Source organism: Echinops telfairi, unplaced genomic scaffold (genome assembly GCF_000313985.2).
Source record: "Echinops telfairi isolate 266 unplaced genomic scaffold, ASM31398v2 ScPeMD7_70;HRSCAF=299, whole genome shotgun sequence".
Classification (NCBI taxonomy): Eukaryota; Metazoa; Chordata; class Mammalia; order Afrosoricida; family Tenrecidae; genus Echinops; species Echinops telfairi.
Window position 1 is genome coordinate 31124067 of NW_022103968.1, and position 5678 is coordinate 31129744.

The window sequence follows — 5678 nt, forward strand, 5'->3', positions numbered from 1 at the left end:
GCTTTATCTTTTGATAGCTGACACCATCAGCTTTCTTCACCACATTTGCTTATGCACCCGCTTTGTCTTTAGCGATTGTGTTGGGAAGGTGAGCATCATGGAGTGCCAGTTTAATAGAACAAAGTATTCTTGCATTGAGGGAGTACTTGGGCAGAGGCTACAGGGCCTCTTCTTAGCACTGGCAGGTACATCTCTCTCTCTCTCTGGTCCTCAGCCTTCTCAGCCACACAGCCTCTTGGCCTCTGCCCTGCTGAGACAGTGTTACAAAGCTCTTCTAGTTCTGAGCACATCCAAAGGGCACTCCGCTCTGCAAGGCAGCTTCCTGCCCAAAGGCACTCCGTTTTCCTCACTCAGATGGGCAGGGAAGCCCACTGCGCTGTCTCCTGGTCTCAGTCCGGCAGCCTCTGCTGCCGCCTCCACGTCACACAGGGATTTTGCACGTGCTCTCCTGATGGAAATTTCTGCTGCTGTTTTTACGATGGCTCCCTCTTATACTCAGCAGAGTGACAAAACTGACCAGTCCCTGAATTCGAGTCCTCCACACCTTATTTGCATGCAGTGACGAGTTGGGTCTTATAAAGACCGTGGAGAGAAGAGCCACAGCAAATAACTTCACTTTACCACAACTTAACAACCCACAGGGCAGAGAAACAAAGCGAAAAATGGGCAAAGAACTTGAATAGCTTTTTCACCAAAAAGGACATTCAAGTGGGCCCTAGAACACATGAAAAGGTGCTCAGCCGTCTTTTGCCATCAGAGCTAGATGGCCGCTTGTTTACTGCAAACCTAAACCGCAGTCAGTAACTGTGACCCTCCCACAGGGTGGCGAGGCTTTCAAACAAACTCACCAGCCAACCAACAAAGGACAAGGACAATAGCAGACGTCGGTGAGGCTGTGGGGAAATTGGAACCCTTATCTACAGCACATAGACATACAACACAGCCGAGCCATTGTGGAGGACAGTGTGAGACTTACTCAAAAAACTAAAAATAGGCCTTACCGTATGACCCACAACGTCCGGCTCATGCATCCGGCTGCTCACCCCTAGGTCAGCAGTTTGAAATCACCAGCCGCTCCTTCTGAGAAAGATGAAGTGTTCCACTCCTGTAAAGATGTACCGTCTCAGCAACCCACAGAGGCAGGGTTACTCTGCCCTGCAGTGTGGCTCTTGGCCAGAATTGGCTGGACGGGGATGAGTTTGGTTTGAAAGCAGAGACTCGTGCGCCAGTGTTCCTGGCAGCCCTTCCGCAGCAGCCAAAGGACAGAAACAACCCAGATGCCCTCCACCGGGAGAAAGGCTAATGTGTGGTATGTGCTAGTTAAGACTTGGTGTCAACTGGGATGGGCCAAGATTTCAGTGGTCTGCCAGTTAGGATGTAGCAATCCCCGCATGATGGGTGATTATTTTTAGACTCTCTTAATATTTGGATTGTCTCTAACATTTAGCTCTTCCCTGGCCTATAGGGTTGCTACAGAGTCGGCATCAACTTGGGAGCACAGAGCAGTGTGTATTTTGGATTAATGGCTCACTGCTATAGCCCTGATCAGTATTCCATAAACACACCTGGATGTTCCTGTACCTGGGAAAGAGTACTCATGAGTCATGAGTTCCCCGGCGGTGAGACAGTGAGCCATTGGGCAAACACAGTGAGGAAATGAATGTCTTCACTTACGTTCTTACTCCGCAGCGCTCAGCAGCCCTGCAAACAGCCATTCATCAAACGCCGCTGCAAAAAAGAGGCTCACAGAGCAAGGCAATGAACATCTCATGATAAATTCCTTGTGGTCTCCTAAGAAAGGCATCGCAAACGAACTATCCATCAACACATCTTAGTCCGCTGCCCTGGTAGAGAGTCATGACTGAACAACAGCCATTCAGCCAGCAGCCAGAGGCAACACATGCTAGGCCCGCCCTCTTGGCATCTCCCTTACTACCATCCAGCTGTTTCTGACCCTATGGGTCGGGGTAGAACTGCCTCTCTGAGTTCCTGAAACTAGAAAGCCTCAACTTTCTCCCACCGAGCGGCTGATGGTTTTGAACTGCTGACCTTCCCGTTAGCAGCCCGAGGCATCACCCCTGGGCCACCAAGTCCTTCTTCCCTTGCATCTAGGCGAGGTCATGTATTAGGCTGGGTTGTCCAGAGAAACAAAACCAGTGGCACCCAGACATGTATCAGACAGAACTTGATATCAAGAAGTAACTTTAGATCAGAAAGGCATTCTTGTCCAGTTCAACTCAATCCCTAAGTCTATGCACGCCGGGGGCCCTCCTCAGACTTAGGCAGCTCCAGGTTGATGACACAGGAGGTGCAATGGGTGCAGAGTCCTGTGGGTCCAAGGTCAGTGGAAACATGGCAGGGCACTTGAGGTAGTTAGTTTATTGTGCCAACCTGGCCGATAAACACATGTCGGGTTAATTGAAGGGCGAAGGGATAAATGGCTCAGTGAGCCTCACCTTTCTAGTTCTCGGGTCTCTTGCTTTCTGATGGTCAGACCAGGGAGCAGCTGCCTTAGCCAGTTCCCTGCTTCAACTTGCAAGGCTGACTTCCTGTAAGACATCCTGAGAAGCCACATGGACCTACCCCGATGCAGCCCTGGGTGCTGAAGCAGCCGTGGGGAGACCCCTGCCATCACTGAGATGTTTACACGTTCACTGACTCGGCTTTCCTCCTGCAGTCGGCATCATAGTGTGTGTTTTGTTAGATGGAGGAGGACTTTGTGGATTCGTGTCGGACATATGGGTTAATGTTGGACTTGTGGGCTTGGGCAGCACTGGGTTGGGATGTTTTCTTGATGTGCACTTAACCTTTATATAAAACTCTCTCTTAGACATGAGTTTCTGTGAATTTGTTTCTCTAAAGTACTCAGACTAACACAGCGCTGAAGGCTCTTGAGATCAGGCAGCCCACACGAGGCCGTCCCTGGGGGCAGGTGCAGAGTCCTAGGAAGCAGGAAGGCAAAGGGGCAGAGAAAGGGGCGAGAGGGCCCCCAGAGTGTCTCTTATAAAGAGGCCATACATCCCAGGAAGCATCATCAGGCTGTGACCTGATTGATAGGTTGGACTTCACTCCTACACTTTCATGCAAATTCTGAAGAAAATGCTGAGGAAAATACAAGTAGTTACTGGAGCTACTGAATGAGAGTCCTGCAAGGTTTCTGGATACAAGGTCAACAGACCCAAAAACAATTGTTATTGTAGATATTTGTAGAAAACAAACAGAAATTGGCGCTATAAAAATAATATCTTTTGAGAATGATGAGGGCAACAAATGTGCTTGATGCAATGGATGGATATATGGATTGTGCTAAGAGTTGTATGAGCCCCCAATAAAATGATTTTTTAAAATAATATCGTTGCCAGTCATATCAAGAAGTAAATATGAAATATTTATGGATAAATTTGACAAAATATAGTCAAATGTCATGAAAGAATTATATAAAAAGTGTTCACTGGGAACCTAATTCATTTAGGAAGCTTCCATCTCAAGGACAATAAAATATTCAAAAGCGAAAAAAGACAGTCAAGACCTATACGCTGAAAACTATAAAGCCTTATTGAAATAAATGAAAGAAAATCTAAATAAATGGAGAGACACTGTGTTCATGGGATGGAAAACTAAGATATCAGTTATCCCCAACTGGGTCTATAGATTTCATGCAATCTCAATAAAAAGCCCTGCCCCCATTTTTTAAGACATTGACAAACTGATTCTGAAATTTTTATGAAAATAAATTACAGTTGCCAAAATTAGTTGGAAAAATGAGGGAAAAGTTTAATAACTTACACTGTTGCATAGTTTCATAGCTTTCTATACATTTACAGTAAAGACAGTATGGTTTCAGCATAAAGAGAGACCTATAGATCAAGGGAGTAAAGTACAGAACCCAGAAGTGGACGCAAATTATTTTCAATAAAGATAGTAGCAACTGAATGAGGATAGTCATTTCAACAAATGGTACTTATAAAAACTGAATAACTACATGCCCCCCAAAATTAATCTTGGGGCCGGCCCCAATCCCAACTACATGGACACTCCACCCCCTCCCTGCAGAAAAATTCACTTCGAAGGACAGCACTGAAGCTGCAGCTCAGGGAGAGGGGCGAGTCTGATCAGAGCACGCAGGAGCAAACGAAGTGGGAAGGAGAGAGCGTGGAGCACATCCTGACCCACAAAGCCTCAAGGACAATATTTCTGCTCAGAGCAGCCAAGGCACAGAGGACCATAGGGCCGGCCCCATCACCAGACACGACGTCCCTCATTGACCCATAGTGCTACGAGGGCAACACTGGAGGCACATTGTAGGAATTGTGCCCGATCTGACCCCAAAACACTGGAGCGGAACGCTAAGGGTGTACAACAGAGCAGCAAGGGGAGCAAAGCAAGGTAGTCCCCGGGGAATACCAAAAATAGACTTTGGGACCTGGGCATGGCCCCCCATCAGACAGGACTGGAAAACACTCCTAAAGGTCAACAAACAGACCTGGAACTATTGATAGACTTTTCAGGGGGGAGGGGGTGTTTCTTTGTGTGTTTGTTTTGTTATTGGGTTTGTTGTTGTTTGCTTTCTTTTGTTGTTTGGTTTTGCTCTGTCTTTGTCTTATGTTTATTATTGTCTCTGCATGTCTATCTAAATAAGATAGGCAGGATAAACAATCCAGAAGAAAAAGCAATGAGACCGACGGTACTGGGAGACATGGGAGAGAGGTAGGCAGGAGAAAGAAAGGGGGGTGCTACCAAACCTAGGGGCAAGGGAAAAGAAGTGATCTAAAATTGATGGTGAGTCTACGGCCATACCACCCGGAACGCGCCCAATCTCGTCTAAAATTGATGGTGAGTCTACGGCCATACCACCCTGAACGCACCCAATCTCGTCTAAAATTGATGGTGAGTCTACGGCCATACCACCCTGAACGCGCCCAATCTCATCTAAAATTGATGGTGAGTCTACGACCATACCACCCTTAACGCGCCCGATCTCGTCTAAAATTGATGGTGAGGAGGGTGTAGGAGGCCTGGTAGGGCTTGAACAAGGGCAATGTAACTGAGAGGAATAACTGAAACACGAATGAAGGCTAAACATGATAGTGGGAAAAGAGAAAAGGAAAAGGAAATAGAGGAAAGGACTAGGAGGCAAAGGATATTTATAGAAGTCTAAATACAGGCAGGTAGCAGACAGGCCTCTACTTAAGTACTCCCTCAATGCAAGAGCACTTTGTTCTAATAACCTGGAATTCCATGATGCTCAGCTTCCCGACACAATCGCTGAAGACAAAATGGGTGCATAAGCAAATATGGTGAAGAAAGCTGATGGTGCCTGGCTATCAAAAGAAATAGCGTCTGGGGTCTTAAAGGCTTCAAGATAAACAAGTGGCCCTCTAACTGAGAAGCAACAAGTCCACATGGAAGAAGCACACCGGCCTGTGTTATCATGAGGTGTCAGTGGGATCAGGTATCAGGCATCAAAGACCCAGAACAAAAAATCCTATCAATGTGAATGAGGGGGAGTGCAGAGTGGAGACCCAAAGCCTATCTGTAGACAATTGGACATCCCCTTTCAGAAGGGTCACAAGGAAGAGATGAGCCAGTCAGGGTGCAGTATAGCACCGATGAAACATACAACTTTCCTCTAGTTCTTTAATGCTTCCCCACCCCCACCCCCATCATGACCCCAATTC